We start from the raw sequence: 22,782 nt of genomic DNA, 5'->3' as shown, positions 1-22,782 counted from the left end.
AGAGTCTTTCACGGCTCTGCCGGCCTCTGCTCTGCCCTCAGAGTCTTTCACGGCTCTACCGGCCTCTGCTCCGCCCTCAGAGTCTTCCACGGCTCTGCCAGCCTCTGCTCGGCCCTCAGAGTCTTCCATGGCTCTACCGGCCTCTGCTCCGCCCTCAGAGTCTTCCACGGCTCTGCCAGCCTCTGCTCGCCCCTCAGAGTCCCCCAGGGCTCCGCCTCTCAGGCCTCCCAGGGCCTCACCTCTCGAGTCTCCCAGGGCTCCTCCTCTCGAGCCTCCCAGGGCTCTGCCTCTCAAGTCTCTCGAGCCTCCCAGGGCCCTGCCTCTCAAGTCTCTCGAGCCTCCCAGGGCCCTACCTCTCGAGCCTCCAAGGGCCTCGCCTCTCGAGCCTCCCAGGGCTCCGTTTCTCGAGCCTCCCAGGGCTCTTCCTCCCGAGCCTCCCAGGGCTCCGCCTCTCAAACCTCTCGAGCCCCTCAGGGCTCCGTCTCTCGAGTCTTTCAGGGCTCCTCCTCCTCTCGAGCCTCTCAGGGCTCCGTCCCTCGAGTCTTTCAGGGCTCCTTCCCCTCTCAAGCCTCTCAGGGCTTCGTCTCACGTGTCTTTCAGGGCTCCTCCTCCTCTCAAGCCTCTCAGGGCTTCATCTCTCGAGTCTTCCAGGGCTCCTCCTCCTCTCGAGCCTCTCAGGGCTCCGTCTCTCGAGTCTTTCATGGCTCCCCCTCTCGAGTCTCTCAAGCCTCCCAGGGTTCCGCCCCTCAAATCACTCGAGCCTTCCAGGGCTCCGCTCCTCAAGTCACTCGAGTCTTCCAGGGCTCTGCCTCCAGAGCCTCTCGAGTCTTCCCCGGCCTTTCTCCCTGAGCCTCCTACGGCTCCGCCTCCCGAGCCTCCTACGGCTCTGCTCCCAGAGACTCCAGAGCTTTCTAGGGCTACGCCTCTCGAGCCTCCGACGGCTCCGCCTCTCGGGCCTCCTACGGCTCCGCCTCCAGAGCCTCCTACAGCTCTGCCCCCAGGGACTCCAGAGCCTTCTAGAGCTCCGCCTCCCGAGCCTCCTGCGGCTCCGCCTCCCGAGCCTCCTACGGCTCTACCCCCAGAGACGACAGAGCCTGCCAGGTCTTCGCCTCAGAAACCTCCCACGGCGCCACCTCCCTTGGCTCCACCTCCAGAGCCTTCCAGGTCTTCGCCTCAGAAACTTCCCACGGCGCCACCGTCATTGGCTCCACCTCCTGAGCCTTCCAGGCCCCCGCCTCTAGAGCCTCCTGCGGCACCACCTCCCTCTGCCCTGTCTCTCGGGCCCCCTATGGCACCGCCTCCTGAGCCCCCCGAGCCTTCCTCGGCGCCGCCTCCTCAGTCTCTCAGTGCCCCGCCTGCCGAGTCTCTCACGGCTCCGCCTTCCAGGGCTCCGCCACCGGAAACCCTTCCTCACCTGGTTCTGACAGCTCCCCCAGTAACCGTTCGTCTTCCCGGACTTCCTGACCCTCTTCCTGTCCTGTGGCCTTTCCCCTGGCCTCCTGACCCTCTTCCTGTCCTGTGGCCACTTCCCTGGCCTCCTGACCCTGTTCATGTCCCGTGGCCACCTCCCAGGTCTCCTAGCCTAGTCCCTGTCCTGTGGTCATCTTCCAGGCCCCCGGACCCAGTCCCTGTCCTACAGTCGCCTTCCAGGCCCCCGGACCCAGTCTCTTCCCTATGTCTGCCCCCCAGATATCTCGGCCACCCACCTGTCTGCTGTGTTCCCCCTGACCTTGCCTTGAACTGCCCATTTACCCTGTGGACTGTTTCATTGCCCCTCGTTGCCCTCTTGGACTGCCCTCTTGTTCTTGTGCTCCTTGGACTGCCCTCTTTTTGTTTTTGGGTTATGTGGGTTTTCCGTTCTGGGGTTTTGTTCGCTGGGATCGTCTGGTATCCGATCCCTTGAGGGGGGGCTATGTAACATTCACCTTGTCCCGTTTTGCCCTTACCTCTTCTTTGCCTATTTCGTCCCGTATTTAACTCCACAGTCCCCTTGTTAGCGTGCACGTTCCCTGTTATTAGTTTCACCTGCACCCGCCCCCTCTGGCTCTCGCGCTCGCTCACAATCATCAGAGTATTAGTTTCACCCGCACTCGTTCTAATCACTAGATTATTAGTCTCACCTGCACTGTTCGTTTTCCCCTATAAATACGCTGCCCTTTCGCTTCACTCTTGTTGGTTATTGTTTAGTTTACCCCTTCGCTTTGCCAGCTCTAGTGCTCCCCTAGAATCCCCAGTCTTTTCCTCTCGCTTGTCTCGCCCCTTTGTATACTGATTTCCCGGCTTCGACCTAACGCTCCCCTTGTCTACGCTTCTTTGGATTTGCCCCTTTGTCATCTACTGATTCCCCGGCTTCGACCTCACGCTCCCTTTGACTACTCTTCACTGGATTTGCCCCTTTGTACTGTAGCCTGCTTTTTGGAATAAAGCTGTTTTAATTCGACATTGTGACTGTCTCTTCTTGTGCGCGTTACAACTGGTTATTGGTTTACATATTTAGTGGGTTAGAGCAGTGGTTCTCAACCAGAGGGCCGGGACCCACTAGGGGGCTTCAGCACACTACCAAGGGGGCCTTAAAATGACTTAAATTCATTTCAAATAAGAAATAATGGATTAAAATAATCCAAATTAATTAAAATGCTAAATTTTAAATCAAGATGTATGATGAGAAATTATAAACAAACGTTTTCTGAAACTTTTCTGGAAAAAAAATTCAGAAAATTATCCATGATTAATTATTTTAATCAGAAACGTTTCAGAGGGGGCTTTCAAATATTGTCTTGAACAGTGGGGTGCCTTGGAGTCAAACATTTTGTGAACCACTGGATAGAGAACTTAGAACCCGAATGGTCTGGTGGAAACAAATGAGTTTACGTCAAATTGTGCCCCCCAAGTGTCACTGTAGCAGCACTCTCTTTCCCCACATATTTTTGAGTCTGTGCACAGTGTGTGGAGGTTTTTTTTTTGTGAGGAATAATTTATATTTATTATAAAAGTATAACAAAATGTGGGATTCAAACGAGGATCACCAGCAAGAAATTTTGTAACTTTACTTCTTTACAATGGGAACCGTTACTGTCGTTACATTACTGGGTTTAATTTGAATTAATGAGTAATTTATTGAGAGATTATTGAATGGGACATTTATGACAGTGGAAGTTCACACAGCTGTGCTCACTGTCACAGACTGTCACTCAAGCTGAGTCCATCACTGGTGCAGCATCATGTGCTTCATATGTGAAACACTTTCTTCACTCTGCACCATAAAAACACATCAAATAGATTCATCATGCAATACCTTCATGTAACACCAAGACATGTGGATATTTCAAGATTAAAATTACAGCTTCATCTTAAGGCAGCACGCTGAGGTAACTTGTGGCTCTAATGATAATGCAGTTACATATCGTGGTGTCATGGTGATGGTCGTTTTCAGGGTGATTCTGTAAATATGGGCTATTGTGACATCAGATTTTAAGTGTACATTATTAAATGAGTGTAGAAATATATCAGGGCGCTTTGCCCCACGTCCCGGATGGCATGAGCAGTATTTACGCATTTACCCTGTGCCCTCACGAGGGAACTGGAAATGATCTCAGCTACTTTGGGCTGACTAGTGCAGGATAAAATGCTTATTATGTGGATTCAACTGCCAACTGCATACATCCATGTAAACATCCACGATAAGTGTAAATGCCTTTTGCTCTGCCGATCACGTGATTGATTACTAGAGCGCGAACAGACAACATTTCTGCATGTGACAGACATGGCACATTTTTCTTTTAGACAAGCTTCCAAACACAGAGATAAGTTGCGATTTACCCTCAGTGTACAGAACTAATGTTCTAAATTCTTTCAACACTGAAAACGTATTGGTTACCTAACGTAACCTCGGTTCTCTCTAGATGAGGGAACGAGTATTGCGTAAGCTAGCTTACGCTACGGGAAAGATTCATCTTTTCTGAGATATTGAAGCCAAAAAATTATCCTTAATTTTTGTATCCATTGTCAACGCAGTGCGGCAGCTGCAGACCTTGAGCGGGCTGGCTAGCGAGCTCATAGGTTGCTCTGTGGCAACTGCTGCAGCCTATAGACGAGCTTGGGCGAACTCGCATTCAATGAGAGGCGTCCGCGCGCTCACTGCATCAAAGCCCACCAAAATGGGCGTGACTAGAGTGCATATAAGCGTAGTTCGTAGGCTGGAACCCTGGTTTTCATTGACTGAAGCGAAAAGTCGCCGTGGCGCGAGCACGGCCGGCTACGCAATACTCGTTCCCTCATCTAGAGAGAACCGAGGTTACGTTAGGTAACCGATACGTTCTCTTCACGAGAGGTTCTCTCGTATTGCGTAAGCTAGCTTACGCTACGGGAACCCATTGTCAACGCCGTGCGCGCCAAGCATCCACTGTATGAGCCCCAGGGAATTAAGGGGGACCCGGGGAGCCCTTATGAGTGGGGAAATAATATTTGGCCGGCAAGAATGCGGGTCATTGATTGTGTAATACATAAGCACATAGTGGGAAGGGAACGACAGAGCGGCGGTGCCGGTCTGTGTGGAATGTGTCCCATCAGTGCAGCTCACCAGGGGAGCTGTAGCGTATTAAACCGCTAGTAGTTTTGCCTGCAGAGCGGGCACTTCCATATTGTAAAATCTGACAAAGGTGGAGGGGGAAGTCCATCCCGCTGCCACACATATGTCGTGAATGGAAATCCCGCTGGACCATGCCCACGAGGATGCCATGCCTCTAGTGGAGTGAGCCCTAATGCCCAACGGGCATGGCAGGTCTTTTGACGCGTATGCAGCAGCAATAGCGTCCACTATCAATCTAGATAGTGTCTGTTTCGAGGCGGCGAGACCTTTGGTGCGCCCTCCGAACGAAACAAAATGCTGCTCGGAGCGTCTGAAAGCAGCGGAGCGCGCAGTATACAATCTCAGTGCTCTGACCGGGCAAAGGAGATTGGCGTCGCGTTCGCTATCGGGTGCTGGCAGCGCCGATAGGGAAATGACCTGTGCTCTGAAAGGAGTACCGATCACCTTGGGAACATAGCCGTGTCTAGGCTTTAAAATGACCTTGGAGTCACTTGGTCCAAACTCAAGACACGCAGCGCTGACAGACAGCGCGTGAAGGTCTCCCACACGTTTGACTGATGACAGGGCAGTCAGAAAAACGGTTTTGAGTGAAAGGTATTTCAAATCCACGGATTGAAGTGGTTCGAAAGGGGGCTTTCATAGTTTCGAGAACTATAGAAAGATCCCAGATAGGAACCGATGGGGCGCGGGGGTTCATCCTTCTAGCTCCCCTGAGGAAGCGGATGACCAGCTCGTTTTACCCCATGACTGGCCGTGCAGGGGTTCAGCGAACGCCGCAACGGCCGCCACATACACTTTGAGCGTGGATGGGGATCTGCCCTTATCCAGCAGCTCTTGTAGAAATACGAGCAGCGACGACACCCCACATGTCCGCGGGTCCAGGTCTCTGTCGGTGCACCATTTTGAGAACACAGACCATTTTGACGCATAGAGTCTTCTCGTGGAAGGGGCTCTAGCGTGTATGATGGTGTTTATTACTCCTTCTGGCAGAGCGACGGGTAGTCGTTGATCACCCACGCATGCAGCGCCCAGCGCTCTGGGTGGGGATGCCAGATTTTGCCGCGAGCTTGAGAGAGGAGATCTGCTCTCACTGGGATGGGCCACGGCGCTGTCGGTGACAGCTGCGTAAGCTCCGGGAACCATGTCTGATTCTCCCAACGCGGGGCTATGAGGAGCACCGAGTGATGCCTTTCCCTGATCCTCTGCATTACCTGTGGCAATAGCGAGACGGGAGGGAAGGCGTAAAGCGGGCGTCTGGGACAGTCCTGGGCCAGCGCGTCCTCGCTTTTCGAGAAAAATATTGGGCAGTGAGAGTTCTCTTTGGACGCTAAAGAGGTCTATCTCTGCTCTGCCGAATAGGTGCCATAACGTCTGGACTGTTTGAGCGTGCAGGGACCATTCCCTGGGGGAATATTGTCTCTGGACAGTCTGTCCGGGCCGTCGTTCAGGTGGCCTGGCACGTGCGTCGCCCTCAGCGAGCGCAGGTGGCACTGGGACCAACTCAGTATGCATTTGTCAGATGGAAGAGGTTCCTGGATCTGACACCGCCCTGACGGTTTAGGTAGGATACCACAGATCTGTTGTCCGAACGGACCAGGACGTGGTGACCCTGAATGACCGGGAGAAAGCGCACGAGCGCGTACTCGACCGCTATCATTTCCAGACAATTTATGTGAAGGAGCTTTTCCTGAACTGACCATAGGCCGAAAACCGGAGAGCCCTCGCAGACCGCGCCACAACCCGTGTTGGACGCGTCTGTCGAGATGACTTTTCGGCGAGATACAGCTCCCATTGTCACTCCCCGCTGATACCATTCGGCCACTGTCCAGGGCTGCAGAGCTGATATACAGGTCTGAGTCACCTTGATGGGCTGGCGGCCTGTGGCCCAAGCCCGGCAAGATGCGCGGGTGTTTAGCCAATGCTGAAGCGGGCGCATGTGCAGTAAACCCAGCTGAAGTACTGCTGCGGCTGAGGCCATGTAACCTAGCACTCTCTGGAATTTCTTCAGAGGCGTGAGGCTGTTCATCTGAAAAGATGCGGCTAGTCGCTGAACACGGCATGCGCGCTGTGTAGATAAGCGAGCCGTCATTGCCATGGAGTCTAGTTCTATTCCCAGGAAGGAAATGGTCTGACTGGGCTGTAGTGAGTTCTTGGTCCAATTGACTGCAAGACCCAAACTGTTCAGATGGCTGAGGAGAACTGCTCTGTGAGACAGAAGCTCCATATGTGACTGAGCCATAATCAGCCAGTCGTCCAAATAGTTCAGAATTCGCAAACCCTGACTCCGCAGGGGTGCGAGCGCCGCATCCATGCACTTCGTGAAAGTACGGGTGCTAAGGACAGGCCGAACGGAAGGACGGTGTATTGATAAACCTGGCCGTCAGGCGAATCTCAAGAATGGCCTGTGACGGGATTTATCTGAATCTGAAAGTATGCATCTTTCAGATCGAGAGAAATAAACCAGTCCCCTGGCGCACATGCGCGAGGAGTTCCCTGATTGTAAGCATTTTGAACGGTCTTTTTGCAAGCACCTTGTTCAAAACCCTGAGATCTAATATGGGTCTGAGGCCGCCGTCTTTCTTGGGAACAAGAAAATAACGGCTGTAAAGCCCCGACTCGCTCAGAGAGGGTGGCACTTTTTCTATGGCCCTTTTGCACAGAAGGCTTGCTATTTCTGAACGAAGCATGCACGCTGCTTCCGTGTTCACAGTGGTTTCGAGCACGCTCTGAAGCGAGGGGCGGCGATCGAACTGTAGCAAATAGCCCTGTTGTATTGTGCTTAACACCCACTTGGATATCCCTGGAATAGCTTCCCACGCTTTGAAGCGTAACGCTAGAGGGTGAATGGCCAATTCGCTCTGATTGCCGCACACAGAGCTGAACAAAATGTGTGAGCGCGTTTAGTGTGTTCATGCATGATTGCTCGCGAGACAGCATGAACAGGCTGTTTTGTGAGTGACTTCCGATTGGAATGAATGGGGAAAGAGTCACATCTGTTACGTGATGCGTAAGCATAGTCATGGGCACGGGACTTACACACAGAGGAATGGTTGCTGGCCGTGTAACAGAGCGGGCAGAGAATGGGCGCACGACGCATTTGTGGGCGCCTTCATTGACTCTGACGCTCGAGCGGTTCAGTAACCGCTTTATGTGAGCGTGCTCTGGTGGGGACACGAGACATGCAGTGCTTGTGTGCAGAAGTGAACACTGGATTGTGGGCACATTTTCTACACATAGGGCTGGTCGTGTGACAGAGCGGGCAGAGAATGGGCGCGCGCACGCATTTGTGGGCGCCTTCATTGACTCTGTCGCTCGAGCGGTTCGTAACCGCTTTATGAGAGCATGCTCTGATAGGGGCACGGGATGTGTTATGCTTGTGTGTAGGGGCGAACACTGGGTTGTGGGCACTTTTCTACACATAAGACATGTTTGCTCTTTAAAAGATTTATTTGGGTCGCCGTGAAAACGGCATTTGTGTGCAGGCAAGCGGGCAGTGTCACCGGCTTGTTGGCTGCTAAATTCACCACTGTAGTAGCCTGAGAGAAGGGGACTGACAGGGGGCAAAGCTTTGACGGTGGTCCGGCCGCGGCGGGACTGAGCCGTCGTTTGTTCAACAAAGTTAGGAAGACTTCGGTTGCTCTGGTTTCAGCGTTACCTTAAATCGAGGCCCGCGGGGCGGCGGTCTCGCGACGGCTGTCTGAGCCTGATCGAGGGCGGCTGCCCTGTCGACGCTGAGAAGTCTGAGTTTGTTGAACTGGGCGCTGTGAAGAGGCTCGTGCAGGAGGCTGATCACGTGAGCGGCCTGCAGAGGAGCTAAGCGACGCGGCAGGAAGAGGTTCATGGCTTGGGTGGCTTTCTGGACTTCTGAGAAGCGGTCAACAATGCCACTCACCGCGGAGCCGAAGAGACCGGTCGGAGAGAGCGGTGCGTTGAGGAACGTGGAGCGCTCTGCTTCTCCCATGTCGGCTAGTGTTAGCCATAAGTGTCTCTCGGTCACAGTCAGCGAGGCCATGCACTTCCCTAGAGCTTGGGCTGCAGCTTTGGTAGCGCGAAGGGCGAGGTCTGTCGCGCTTCGTAGATCAGTAACAGCCTCTGGGTGCCTGCCTTTCTCATCCCACTCCCGAAGAAGGTCTGCTTGTAGGATCTGTAAAATGGCCATTGAGTGCAGAGCAGATGCGGCTTGGCCGGCGGCGGAATAGGCGTGGCCAACATAGGCGGAAGTCGCACTGCAGGCCTTAGACGGGAGCACAGGCTTGGAACGGCATCTCGCGGAGGGCGGACAAAGGTGTGCTGCTACCGAGTCCTCGACCGGGGGTATGGAGGAGTAGCCTCTCTCAGTGGCGCCGTCCACCGACGCGAGAGAGGTGGAGACGTGGGAACGGGTCCTGGCTGAAAAAGGAGCGTTCCACGATTTTGCAAGCTCCGTATGTAATTCCGGCAGGAAGGGAGCGGCCCGGGCCGCGGGTGTAGAGCGGCGATGGCTTTGAAGAAAGCAGCCGTCCAGTCTGTTGGGTGCCTGCTCAGGGGGCGGTGACCACTCGAGCCCGAGGCGGTCGACGGCCTGTGTGAGGAGGCGTGTTAACTCCCCTTAGACTCCGGCGCGGGTCCTGCTGGATTCCTGGGCCGAGGAGGAGGCTTGGGAGCCTGACCACTCGCTGTCCGAAGCCATGATGGAACAGCGGCCCTTATCCTCCGCCTCGTCATCCGAGATGGCAGCAGTGCGGCCGCCGGCGGCAACTGCGCGTCCCGGGGGGGCGGGGAGGGTGAAAGCGATGCTCGAGGGAGAGGCTCCGGCGAGGCAATCGCTTCAACCACAGTTTCCGGCAGCCTTTGTGAGCAGCGCTTCTTCCTGCACGGCTGAAGGTAAGGCGGCGCGGCGGTTTCTGCTTTGACCGCTTCGAGTCGAGCCCGCAGGGTCGACATCGGTAGCTCCTCGCAGAAATCGCATCCGCCCTCAGTGAGGGCGAGCTCTGCGTGCCCCAGTCCCAGGCAGAGAGCGCAAGATGATGTGGCGGTCTCCTGTGCTGAGAAGGGCGCGGCATGAGGCGCAAGTGGAGCGAGGCATCTTGAAAAAGACGCTCGTACTCTTTTGTGAATAGTTCATGAGAACTAGCTTGCTGAATAAAAGGATACGTCGTCGGATGGCGTAGCTCGCAGGATGGCTGAAGGTGGCTGAGACGGCCGGCTTCTTCTAGCGCTGTCCACGCTTGCTTGATGCCCCTCGAACGGCGACGCGGCTTCCAGGTCAGCGATGCGAAGAGTTTCGCTGAAGAGATGAAAATCAGGGTTCCAGCCTACGAACTACGCTTATATGCACTCTAGTCACGCCCATTTTGGCGGGCTTTGATGCAGTGAGCGCACGGACGCCTCTCATTGGATGCGAGTTCGCCCAAGCTCATCTATAGGCTGCAGCAGTTTCCACAGAGCAACCTATGAGCTCGCTAGCCAGCCCGCTCAAGGTCTGCAGCTGCCGCACTGCGTTGACAATGGATACAAAAATTAAGGATAATTTTTTGGCTTCAATATCTCAGAAAAGATTAATCTTTCCCGTAGCGTAAGCTAGCTTACGCAATACGAGAGAACCTCTCGTAAGAGAACTGTAACTACACTGAACGAAGAATTGCAGGACTTTAAAAGCTCTGAAATAGCAACAGTAGGCATTAATAAAGCATGATTTTGCTTTGGTTTATATTTCAGCACTATATATAATGTCCCTGTGGGACATTGTTCATGTTTTCATCGTAATAATTACTAGAGAGGTTTTCAAACCTCTTTTCTTATTAATAAATTCACCCAGATCTGACAAGAGCTCTTAAAGGGATAGTTCACCCAAAAATGGTAATTCTCTGATCGTGTACACACACTCATGCCATCACAGATGTATATGACTTTCTTTCATCTGCTGAACACAAATACATTTTTTTTAGAAGTATTTCTCAGCTCTTTTGGTCTATACAAAGCAACTGAATGGGAAAAAATCACATAAGTCAGCATAATAGTAATTCATTAGACTCCAGTGGTTAAATCCATATCTTCAGTGATGTGATAGGTGTCAATGAGAAACAGATCACTTACACATTCATCTTCTTGAGTTTTTGGAGATTCACATTCTTCTCTGCTTATCGCCCATACTGGGCAGGGATAAGAATTTATAGCAAAATGACATAAATATTGATCTGTTTCTCACCCACACCTAACATATCTCTTCTGAAGATTTGGATTAAACTACTGGAGTCGTATGGATTACTTTTATGCTGCTTTATCTGCTTTTTGTAGCATAAAAATGTTGGCACTCATTCACTTGCACTGTACTGACATACAAAGCTGAAATATTCTTCTAAAAATCATAATTTGTGTTCTGCAGAAGAAATGAAGTACATATCTGGGATGGCATAAGGGTAAATGATGAGAGCATTTTCATTTTTGGGTGAACTGTCCCTTTAAAGTGATAGCTCAGCCATAATTTAATATTCTGTCATCATTTATCAGTATGACCTTCTGTATTCTGTGAAACAAAAAATATGTTATACAGAATGTTAGAGACTGACAGTCTCGGTCACCGTTTACTTTCAAAATATGGAGAAAAAAACACATTCACTGAACTTAAATAGTGACTCAGGCAAACATTCTATTTAAAAGCTCCTTATTGTTTTGCATAGAAGAAAGAATGTCATACAGGTTTGGAACAACATGACGGTCAATGATGACAGAATTTCCATTAATAATAATAATTCTGTAATACATGTTAAATGTGTATTATGTAATGGAATATAGGGGAGTTAATGTCCATTATGTCATTTGTGAAAGTAACAAGTTACTCACTACTTGAGTACTCTTTTAATTGGATACTTTCTTACTTTTGTCATATTCTCTGTTGTTTTGTCTTGACTTTTATGTTGAAATTCTTGTTTAGTTCCTGTTTCCTGTTAGTTTTGTAGTCTTTAGTTGTTTCATTTTATGATTGGTTTTCCCTTTGATTATTTCCTCAGGTGTCCCTTGTTCCCTTGTTTGCCCTTGTGTATTTAAGCCTTGGTTTCCCTGTTTTCTTTGTCAGTCTTTGCATATATTGTTTATGCTATGTGCTTGGTTCCCTGTGTTTTGCTTTTGCTTTTTATTCTGAGTTAGCTTGTTTATTTTGCTGTTAAATAAAGCTGCATTTAGATCCTGCTCCTCTTCTGCCTCATCACTGAAAGACTGACCCCCGAAATGGATCAAGCAGCGATCTTCATCCGGTTGAGCCGAGCGAACCTACCTATTATCGCATACTCTCGTCTGTTCAGCACCATTGCGAGATGTACAGGATTTGCTGATGCCCACTTAAACTCCCTCTACCAGATCGGCCTCCTTGCTCACGAGTAGAAGGAATTGCCAGAGAGTGACTACACGTGGGAAGAATACGTGGATTTAATTTTAGAGATGTTCGCTTCTGAGAATCCTCATAAAGAGTCAGCGCCCACGCCTGCCACGGCCAATAAGCCAACACCCATGCCTCCCACGGCCAACAAGCCAACGCCCACGCCTGCCATGGCCAACGAGCCAACGCCCACACCTGCCACGGCCAATGAGCCAATGCCCACATCTGCCATGGCCAACGAGCTGGAAGCCTTGTCCGTCCCAGAGCCAGCGTTGCCAGCCTCGTCCATCCCAGAGCCACTGCTGCCAGCCTCGTCTGTCCAATATACCGCATTGCCAGCCTCATCCATCCTAGAGCCAGCGTTGCCAACTTCGGACATCCGGAGGAGGAGGAGGAAAAGAAGGGCTTCTGTTCCCCAGTTTCTGCCTGTACTCCCTCCTACGGCCCCGCCCCCAGAGCCTTCCACAGCTCCGCCTTCCACGGCTCCACCCCCAGAGCCTTCCATGTCTCCAGCCCCAGTGCCTTCCACGGCTCCACCCGCTCCCTCAGAGACTGTTCCTTCCATGGATCCACCCGCTCCCCCAGAGACTGCTACTTCCATGGCTCCACCTGCTCCCCTAGAGACAATTCCTCCCGTGGCTCCACCCACTCACCCAGAGACTATTCCGCCAGCAGCTCCGCCCGCTCCCCCAGATACTATTCCTCCCGCAGCTCCGCCCACTCCCCCAGAGACTGTTACGCCAGTGGCTCTGCCCGCTTTCCCATAGACTACTCCTTCTGCGGTTCCGTCCATCTTACCAGTGCCTCCTGACACTGTCTCGGCCCTGTGGATGCCTCCTAGACCCCCTGCCCCTGTCTCAGCCCAGCAGCCACCTCACAGGCCTCCTGACCCTGCCTCGGCCCTACGGCGGCCTCCCAGACCTCCAGGCCTCCTAGGCCGTCTGACCCATTCCTTCTCCTATGGCCGTCCTCCAGGCCTCCTGGCCCTGTCTCGGCCATGCGGCTGCCTCCCAGACCTCCTGACCCGGTCCCCACCTTGAGGTGGTCTCCTGGCCGTCCCCTTGGTCTCCTGGCCATCCCCTGGATCTGCTCTGGTCTCCTTGGACTCCTGGTTGTCCACCTGATCTGCTCTGGTCCCCTTGGTCTCCTGGCCATCCGCCTGATCTGCCTTGTTTCCCTTGGTCTCCTGGCCATCCGCCTGATCTGCTCTGGTCCCCTTGGTCTCCTAGCCATCCCCTGTATCTGCTCTGCCATCCTTGGTCTCCTGGTCGTCCACCTATCTGCTCTGGTCCCCTTGGAATCTTGGCCATCCGCCTGCTCTGCTCTGGTCCCCTTGGTCTCCTGATCTGCTCTGGTGCCCTTGGTCTCCTGGCCATCCACCTGGTCTGCTCGAGTCCCCTTGGTCTCCTGGCCGTCTGCTGGATCTGCTCTGGTCCTCTTGGTCTCCTGGCCCTCCGCTGGATCTGCTCTGGTCTCCTTGGTCCCACTCCCTTCGCCTTCACCTCAGTCTGAAACCTCCCTGTTTTGCTATGTTCCTCTGCTCTCCTTGGCCCTTGTGCCCTCCTGAACCACCCGTTTTCCCCTACACTCCATGGACAATTTTCTTTAATTTTTTTTTCTTTTTGTGGAGCATCTGGAATCCGCTCCTTAAAGGGGGGGCTCATATTGTCATATTCCCTGTTGTTTTGTCTTGACTTTTATTTTGTAATTATTGTTTAGTTCCTGTTTCCTGTTAGTTTTGTAGTCTTTTGTAGTTTAATTTTATGATTTATGATACCTTTGATTATTTCCTCAGGTGTCCCCCCAAGCAGTGCAAATAAGCGCTGCTATGACAACACTGATTGTGGAAACATGAGGGAAGGAGGAAAACAAAGGCTCATGGACAATCTGAGAGAGAGGGAGGAAACTGTCACAATCCTGACAGATAATTAATAAAACTAGACCAAAATGACAGTGAAGGGTGAGGGTCGAAATCCCTTGTCTCTTCAGATATATCAATGCATATATATATATATATATATATATATATATATATATATATATATATATATATATATATATATATATATATATATATATATATCCTTTTATATCAATATCTATCTATATTCTGTTGCTTAACTTCTTTAATAAAATGATGAATTAACTATATGCATGATCACATAATCAGTTCTATTTTCTTATGCATAACTGAAATATACTTTGAATCATATGTGTGTTGGAATGTTAACTAGTGTCTTTTAAGGAACATTCCAGAGTCTCTCTCACTGTCCTGCCCATAGTCTGAAGGTCCTTTGGGGATAAGCTTAGCTGTGATGAGAGGGGGCAGGGAGAATGTTAAACATATGTTCTGTGTTTGATCGTTACTTTTCTATGATTAAGTATATGGTTTAAAGTCCTATGCAACACTACCTGAATAGTAGAAGTGTGATTTTCTCTTATTATTTCTTTAGGGAAGAAAGGTATGTTATTTCTACCCCTCTCCTCTGCCCGAGGAGTGAATATTTTATCTCTCTGTTTTGGTTCAAATGGCCTGATAATGTGTGCTCTGGCTGACTTGTGCCCAGAGAAGGACTGTCGTTTGTCAAGTGTTTTGTGTGTGCGTTTGACCTTCTACCTAGGTTTTGCACCCAGGGATGCACGCCAGGCCGACTCGAAGACGCCCCGCGACCATCTGCGAGGTCACTTCAGACGTAAATCTCGGGCGCGGACGACAAGTGCGCTGATTAATGTTGATAGGCCATTTAACTATCTATATGTTGTGACTTTATGTTCTTTTAGCCAATCAGGAGTAAAATAATGGAATGTACGTCCTTGCAAATGGTATAATTGATCTCCTCGTGAGGTTTTGCCGCTGGCTCTACCAATTTCACTGCAAACTATACTTCAGTAAATTTTGGATTCTTTAATTAAACTTCTCGACTCCTGGTTTTCTTTCTCCATATCTGGTCCGGGTCATAACTGTTAACCCCTAACAGTTTGGTGGAGGATTCGGCGGGCAATCACTCCGTGGTGACATTTCTGGCAAATCAGCAAACAAGGTAGGAAGCTTTTATTAATTGTTAGGGCTGTCTGACTGGAAGAGATTTTGAAGGGGAACGGGAGAGCTTCACTCCGACGAGGCGAATGAAGAGTAATTTAATTATACTATGGAGAGTATAAGAAGTCGCTGAGAGAGCTGTTAGTGCTCTGTGAGGGGGCCCAGGTGGGCATGGGTGTAGCACCACCCCGGCAGAGTGCGGGTTAAAACAGCAAACAGCGCAAGGGAAACGTGCTCTGTGAGGGGGCCCAGGTGGGCATGGGTGTAGCACCACCCCGGCAGAGTGCGTCCCTGGACGGGAGGTCCAGTGGCACCGTAAACCTGCTCAATCTCTTCCACCTCAGATAGGGGTACCCCGAGCTTAGTGAATCAGGCAGTTAGGGATTCAGATATTAGGTATAAAATAAAATAAAATAAAATACAATAGGGATTGTTTTGCCAGGGATGCATCAGGAGCGGTCCCAAGTAAATAAATAAATTGTGACCCGAATTGGTATGGATCAGTATATGTGACCAGGATGTTTGTGAAGAATACTTTGTGGTGAAATTGGTAGAAATCCAGTATTGTTGCTGCTATAGTTAATTTATCCGCGTAAAATATTTGCTGCTAAAATCTTTTCGGTAGTGATTTTCAACTGTGACCAAAAAAAAAAAAAAGACTGATAGAGGGAATTTTCTGAGTAGTTCTGACCAAAATGAGGAGGGCACACGCTGTAAACAGCTCTGCTCTGACGAGCTCACATCAAAGAAATGTGCACAGCTCATTAAGAAAATGGTCAGTCAGGGGTTTGATTCTGATTGGAAAGTCATGCAGCAGATTGACTGGCTGCAGAACAAAAAAGACGCTGATAGGGCCAAATATTTATCTGTGTTTGCCTATTCATGGATTTGTAAACTGGGTGGTATACCGTTAAACCATGAAAAGGCAATTCCAAATATGATGGACGGATGGTCTAGTTTGATTGCCCAGCGTGATAGAGTGGCAAAAATTATTGGGCAGGAAGTCGGCTGTGATCTGTGTAGTTTGAGTAAGGGTTTCGAGGCTGTTTGTGAAAAAGCAGAAAATGCTGCAGAAAATGAGATGTGAAATTTTAGAAGATTTTCTGGGAAAAAGTGTGTGTGTGTGTGCTCTCAGCTTGCCTGACAGAAAAACAAATGCAGTTCTATTTTGATAGCAGGGAACACTGAGACACTTTATCAGTGATCAAGGCCAAATAGCGTTCAGTCTCAGTCACCATTCACTTTCATTGAAAAAAAAAATAAAAACACAATGAAAATGAATGTGGTCTGCTGTGAGCAGATTTGGGCCCCTTTGTGAGAGAATGCATTAAAGCAACAGATTGGGCTAAATAAGTGCAGGCGTGAAACACAGCAAAAGTATAGGAGCATTTATGTCAAAATGTGGTCTGAGGTGATCAGTCTCTAGCAATCTTCTTAACATTTCATTTTGTATTCCAGCTAGCCGATGATGAGTGTGAAGGATGCCTTATTTTGACTGACACGGGCGCGACTGTATCAATTACAGATCTCGATTTTGAGATCACTTCTGAAACTTTGTACATAGAAGGTCTAAATGGCACAAATGTATATCATAAATCTGTTCCTGTCCCTCTAACCATTTCTAACTCTGAAAAAGTCTATTGGACTGAATTTTGGGTAGGGGAAAATACTGCAGGGACTCTAATCGGTGTTGACATTCTGAAAGAACTCGAAGCTGATGTTTTGCTTTCTCAAGATAAGCTAGTGCTTGGCTGCAATGAAACAATTCGCTTATCTCAGTGTGGCCCCCACCATGAGCAGAGATGTGCAGTGGCTGAACCTGCTATTCTAGCTGAGACTCGCTCTGAGTGGAAGTTTATCATTTCCAAATTTCTGGATGTATGGGCAAAAGATAAATATGATTGTGGTTTAGCACAGATTCAGCCACTGAGCATCCCAGGTCCTTTGCATGAAGCCAGAAGACAATATCCTTTGAAAAATGAGGGAGCTGGCGTTTGACTATTGATTACACTTCTCTGAATGCAGTATCTGAAAAAGTGCACCCTCTGGTGGCCAACCCCGCAACTATCCTACACGAGATAGGATCTGAACATTGTCTTTTTACTGCTTTAGACATTTCTAATGGTTTTTGGACTTGTCCCCTAGCCAAGGAGGACCAAGGCAGATTTGCTTTCACCAGCAGGGGTCGCCAATGGACATGGAGTCGTTTGCCACAAGGTTACTGCAACTCACCCACACTGTTTCATCAGGTACTAGCATCCTTCATCGATCCGGTAAGAAAACAACTTGAATATGACGGATCTGTTGTCCTACAATATGTGGATGACATTTTAATTGCTAGTCCAACCAAGTTCAAACATTTGACTGCTGTACAGACTGTTTTGAATGCCCTCCAAAACGGGGGATTCAAAGTGAACTTGAAGAAAGCACAGCTAGCACTGCCTGAAGTGACTTATTTGGGGCAAATTGTGGGTGTGCACGGCAGACGCATCACTCCTGAACGAGTTAAAGCTATCATTGAACTTCCAAAACCAAACACGGTTACTGGTCTAAGGCAAGTAATGGGTCTTTTGAATTATTGTCGCCAGTATGTTTCTGAATACACTGAACTTTCTAAACCACTCACAGAGGTGCTGAAAGGAGGAAAACCTGGATCGGAGCTGATCGACTGGACTGAGGAGATGGAGGAGGCGTTTGTGAGTATCAAAGAAACTCTTGCTTTCTCCCCAGCATTACGTCATGCCGATGCCAGCAGGCCATTCCATCTATGGACATGGGTGGGAAGTCGATCCTATTCAGCGGCCCTGGGTCAAAGGGTTCCAGGAAGAAACTCCTATGGGATGGTAGGATATTATTCTGCCCCTATTCCTGTTTCAATGGCAGGACAACATCCGTGCCTGTTGATATGCGACTGTGCAGAGTGGGCTGTAAAGGTTACAGAGGACATTGTGACTCATCAGAAGGTGATACTGCACACTAGACACCAGATTCTGAAACTGTTAACAAACACTCGTTTAGGCTCTATCTCTAATCAAAGACGAGCTAAATGGGAGGCCACTGTCTTGAGTAAAAATGTGGATATAAATATTGACATTGAAACTGCTATCAACCCTGCCTCCTTGCTTCCAGAAGAAGGAACTGCACACAACTGTGCCCGACTGATCGAGACGGACAGCCAGAGCCCTCTTCAATCTGAACCACTTTCTGATGCCATGAAGTTGTTACGTGGATGGTTCCAGCTTTCATGAACAGGGAAAACGCTTCACTGGCTGGGCTGTTGTAAATGAACATGGTGAAACTGTTGACTGTGGTTCTCTTTCAGGAGGAGGGGCTCAAGTGGCCGAGCTGGTCGCATTGACACGAGCATTGCAGTATGGCCAGGGAAACGAGTCAATGTTTACACTGACAGCCGTTATGCATATGGTGCTGTTCATGACTTCGGCCCTGTGTGGAGACGCAGAGGATTTCTAACCACTGCCGGTCTGCCGATCTCTCATCAACAGCAGGTAAAAGAACTTATGAATGCCTGTGATCTTCCTGCAACAGGAGCAGTTATCAAAGTCACTGGACATGCAACGGACAATTCTCCTGAGGCCACAGGAAACCAAGCTGCTGACACAACTGCCAGAGGGCTGCAACACGGACTGAGACTTGCGTGAGCGTTATGGCTCTTGCTCCTCAGGAGAGTGAGACCCCCAGAGACATTTTTAAACTCTATGATGAGGATGACCCTGAAGAGATAGAACAATGGACAAAATTAGGAGCTCAGAAAAATGCAGAAGGACTGTGGAAATTTAATGAGCGTTTTGTTTGTCCTGTTTCTGCTAGAACTGAACTAATGTCTTTGTATCCTGGTTTGGCACATGCAGGTCCTGAAAAACTACATGCAATGATTTCCAAAACCTGGTGGTGGCCACGACTGAGGGCTTCTTGCAATGATTTTTGTAAGAGATGTCTAGTATGCCTTAAGGTTAATTCTTCTAAGCTGAAAATTCCCTTAGGACATGCCCCTCGACCTCAAGGGCCATGGACACACCTCCAAATTGATTTCATAGGTCCACTGCCCCCTAGTGGAGGTTTTACATACATTCTAATGATTGTTGATCTGTTTTCCAGATGGGTTGAGGCATTTCCACTGAGAAACTGCACCGCAGATGCAACCACCAAGATTAGGTTGAATGACGTTTTCCCAAGATGGGGTTTGCCCTTACAAATTGATTCAGATCAGGGTACACATTTTACTGGGAAGGTGATGAAAAATGTCATGAAGTTGATGGGGGTGAGGCAACACTTTCACATTCCATTTAGGCCCCAATCCAGCGGATCTATTGAACGCACTAATCGTACGCTTAAAACTTCATTTAGAAAGAGATTGTTGGAGTGGGGGAAAGGGTGGCATGCGGCTGTCCCAGCGATTTTGTTAAGCATGAGAGCCAGCCCTAACAAGACTACACAGCTCAGCCCTTTTGAGGTAATGACAGGTCGCTACATGCGGCTGCCCTGGGATGCCCCTTGCAACATGAGGGACCATCCGGGCCTTTGAAAGACGCTTTACAAAATGATCTGAAAGCTTTGGATGACAGTCTGCGAGACACACGGGTTAGTGTTAGCACCACGACAAGCAGATCGAGATAATGTTGAGCAAAAAGACATGCCTGCTTTGCCTGAAATAGGTGACAATGTAATGTTACAGCGGGAGATAGTTTCCCCCTTAGGTCCGAAATTTGATGGGCCTTATCAGGTGGTATTGACCACTAACACCTCTGTTCTACTGGACAGGGGGGTTTTGGGTACCGTATGAGACATTGGTCACAGGTGAAACCACTTGAAAAGTGTAACAACTTACTACCTCGGGATCATTAAATGTCTGTCGTGGATGTTAAAAATCTAGAATTCTAGAACCAATGTTTTATCATTACAGATGGCTGAATCTGACGACATACTGAAGCTGCTAATTCTTCAAGAAGAAGTGCGTAGTGAGAGACAACTGAAAGTGAAACGAGCTTTCATCCGATTGGCACTTCCGCTCTCGTTGGTATTTTTAATTCTGATCGCTTTATAATTTTTTATGTGGATTCAAATTTCAATTTGGACAGGGAGATTCCATGCATTTTCAACTCATTGGGATTGTGAGGAGATCGATAACCGTCCATCATGGGTACAATACCCATGTCTAAATTCAACTGAGGGTCTAAATTTAATTCCGACTATGTACCAAAAGGTAAATGATCCTTGTTATCGTCTGGACAGAAATGAGACAGTGACCTACTGGCTTGGTCACTCCCCAAATTATCCCGATACTACCCTCATTATGCAAAAAGGTCGGTGGATGAGGAGTGGAGGCGTTGACCTGTTTGAAGGAGATTTCAGTTCAATGAGCTGGATCCCTGACCACATAGCTCATGAAAACATGAGTGCATGCTCTACACGAATGGATATGGTTAATCGATATTTGTTAAAATCTAGAAAAGGTGAGAGTAGAGCAGAACGAAGGAGGCGTCAGGTACCAGATGTGAATGACTCCCACATGATTCTAGGTGGAAAAGCAGTGAAACGTCCGTTCTACCCAAGTGCTCCTGATCCTCGCCACATCATGTCATACTATCTTCCCAAAGCTAAGAATGAACTTGGTTACAACAAAGTCGTTAAAGATATAGCCCAAAGTTATATATACAGCAATATTGTGATTAGAGAAGAACCGGGGTCTGATGAGTATCAAACAGCAATAAATGATAAGGATTTGATGAGATGGGGAGTGTTAGTCCCAACTAAATGCCACATGATCCGATGGGACACTAATAGGGCTTACGGTGCAGTCTGTGATAGGTTAGGACGGACAGATAAAACTGACAAGGACAAGTTCAATCTGAATGGCAGTAAAAATGGTTTGCCAGTGATGCCACTATACTGTATGTTAGTATTTAAACGGGGTGTAATCGTTTCTACCACTAATGCATCTAACGCTATTTGCAATTAGTGCATTGAAAATGCTTTTTGTTGCTATTTTCATCAAATAGCCTCTGCCTTTAAAAAGGTATTAGTAAATTTTTTAATTAACATTAACTAAGATTAAAGAAATAGTTCACCCAAAAATGAAACTTTGCTGATAATTTACTCCCTTAGGTCATCCAAGATGTGTCTGAGTTTCTTTCTTCATCAAAACTGAATTTAAGATTTTTAGGATTTCATTTCAGGCCTCCTCCTTTAAACAATACAAAATTAATATTTAGTGTGCATCAAAATAATCCACATGACTCCAGTCTATAAATAAAGTTCTTCTGAACCCACACGATTGATTATTTTTAGAAACATGACAATACTTATATACTTTTTAACTACAAATGTTCCGTACATCTCTGTGACGCACGCTCAAGAGATGTAGATAAGTTAGCTCGTTGGTAAGGTCACGCGTCACGTGGAGGAGGAGGCAGGAAGTGTGTCATTGTTTACAAGAGAAACTTGCACAGGCCAAGCACCGCTCACAAACAGTCCAAAACTATTTCAAAACAAAATAAAATAACATAAAAAATAATTTCCATGTAATAATAATAAAAAAACATTACTGTAGTAAATAACCATCCTTTATTTCAGAGCAATGCCGTTGTGTTATCTACTTGTGCTTTTTCTTTAGCAGAAATATAAAGTCTATATGACTGTCAGGAATTCAAGCCACACAAGTTGCAGTTAGTGAAACCAAGTGTGAGAGCGTTTACTGAGATTCACAGGATTTACAGGGTTTACACAGTGAGATCAATAGTACAGGTGATATCACACAGAAGAGAAGCTTCACAAACTTAATTATGCAGGCAGTGACGAGCGAGAGAATTGAGTGCAGGTGCGGTGAATTAGAAATCAGGTGATGAGGTGCAGAACCCGAGGGAGGCGTGACAATGACAACGTTTTCACACATACCTGAGTTCACTGGAAAAAACAGCACAGGAACAGCCGATGAATTCAGATATCCACCCTTTGATTCTTCCGATGGTCTGAAATCCTCAGGGGTAAAATGTTTACTGCACACCCTCTGATATTTCAGAGAATGTAAGGGTGTACTGATATCCAGGTTCAGCGCGATAATCCAGAGCTTCAATCGCTCATGATACCGGCGTACATTTTATTTGGCGTTTCTTAAGGTTGAAGCATCAAGGATACATTCACCAAACAACCATTTTGAACAATAAACTTATACAAATACAACCTTTGTACAGTGGTGCTCCTCTTGAAAACAAAGACAAGATTCCTGCCTCAACCTTACCAATGAGCTTACGGCCATCAAAAAGTTCATTCACTTGCATTGTTTAAAGGAGGAGGCCTGAAATGAAATCCTAAAAATATTAAATTCTGTTTTAATGAAGAAAGAAACTCAGACACATCTTGGATGGCATGAGGGTGATCAAATTATCAGCACATTTTCATTTTTGGCTGAACTATTCCTTTAATAAATGCTGTAAAAGTATTGTCCATTGTTAGTTCATGTTCAGTAGTGTTGGTAACTAATGGAACAAATGAAACCTCATTGTAAAGTGTTAACGTTAAATGCTATTATAGAGCGCAACAGTGCCTGCACACGTTTTCAGCCATCTTTGTTGGCTGGGATTATCTGATTGTGGATCTCTCTTCAGGATCATTGGTAGTGTAGTTCTTCACCAGGAATTCATCAATTAAACATTACTTTTTTAAATTAAGTTTAAGTAAGGTGAACTCATGGATATAACAGAAGCATATACCATCAATAAACAGCCTCAGATATCACGGTAGGTCTGTGTTCACAAAATATTATTGTTTAAAATTCCCCTATGG

At 48.2% G+C, this 22,782-nt stretch overlaps 1 protein-coding gene across 1 annotated transcript in view; it reads right to left on the bottom strand.

Moving 5' to 3' along the window:
- LOC127650048 (deleted in malignant brain tumors 1 protein-like) overlaps positions 1–22,782 on the bottom strand; it is a 46,161-nt gene that overhangs the window by 5,209 nt on the left and 18,170 nt on the right. The window lies entirely within an intron of this gene.

Source organism: Xyrauchen texanus, chromosome 10 (assembly GCF_025860055.1).
Source record: "Xyrauchen texanus isolate HMW12.3.18 chromosome 10, RBS_HiC_50CHRs, whole genome shotgun sequence".
Classification (NCBI taxonomy): domain Eukaryota; kingdom Metazoa; phylum Chordata; class Actinopteri; order Cypriniformes; family Catostomidae; genus Xyrauchen; species Xyrauchen texanus.
Note: the sequence above shows the minus strand (reverse complement) of the source record. Positions and strands in the feature narration are given on the sequence as shown.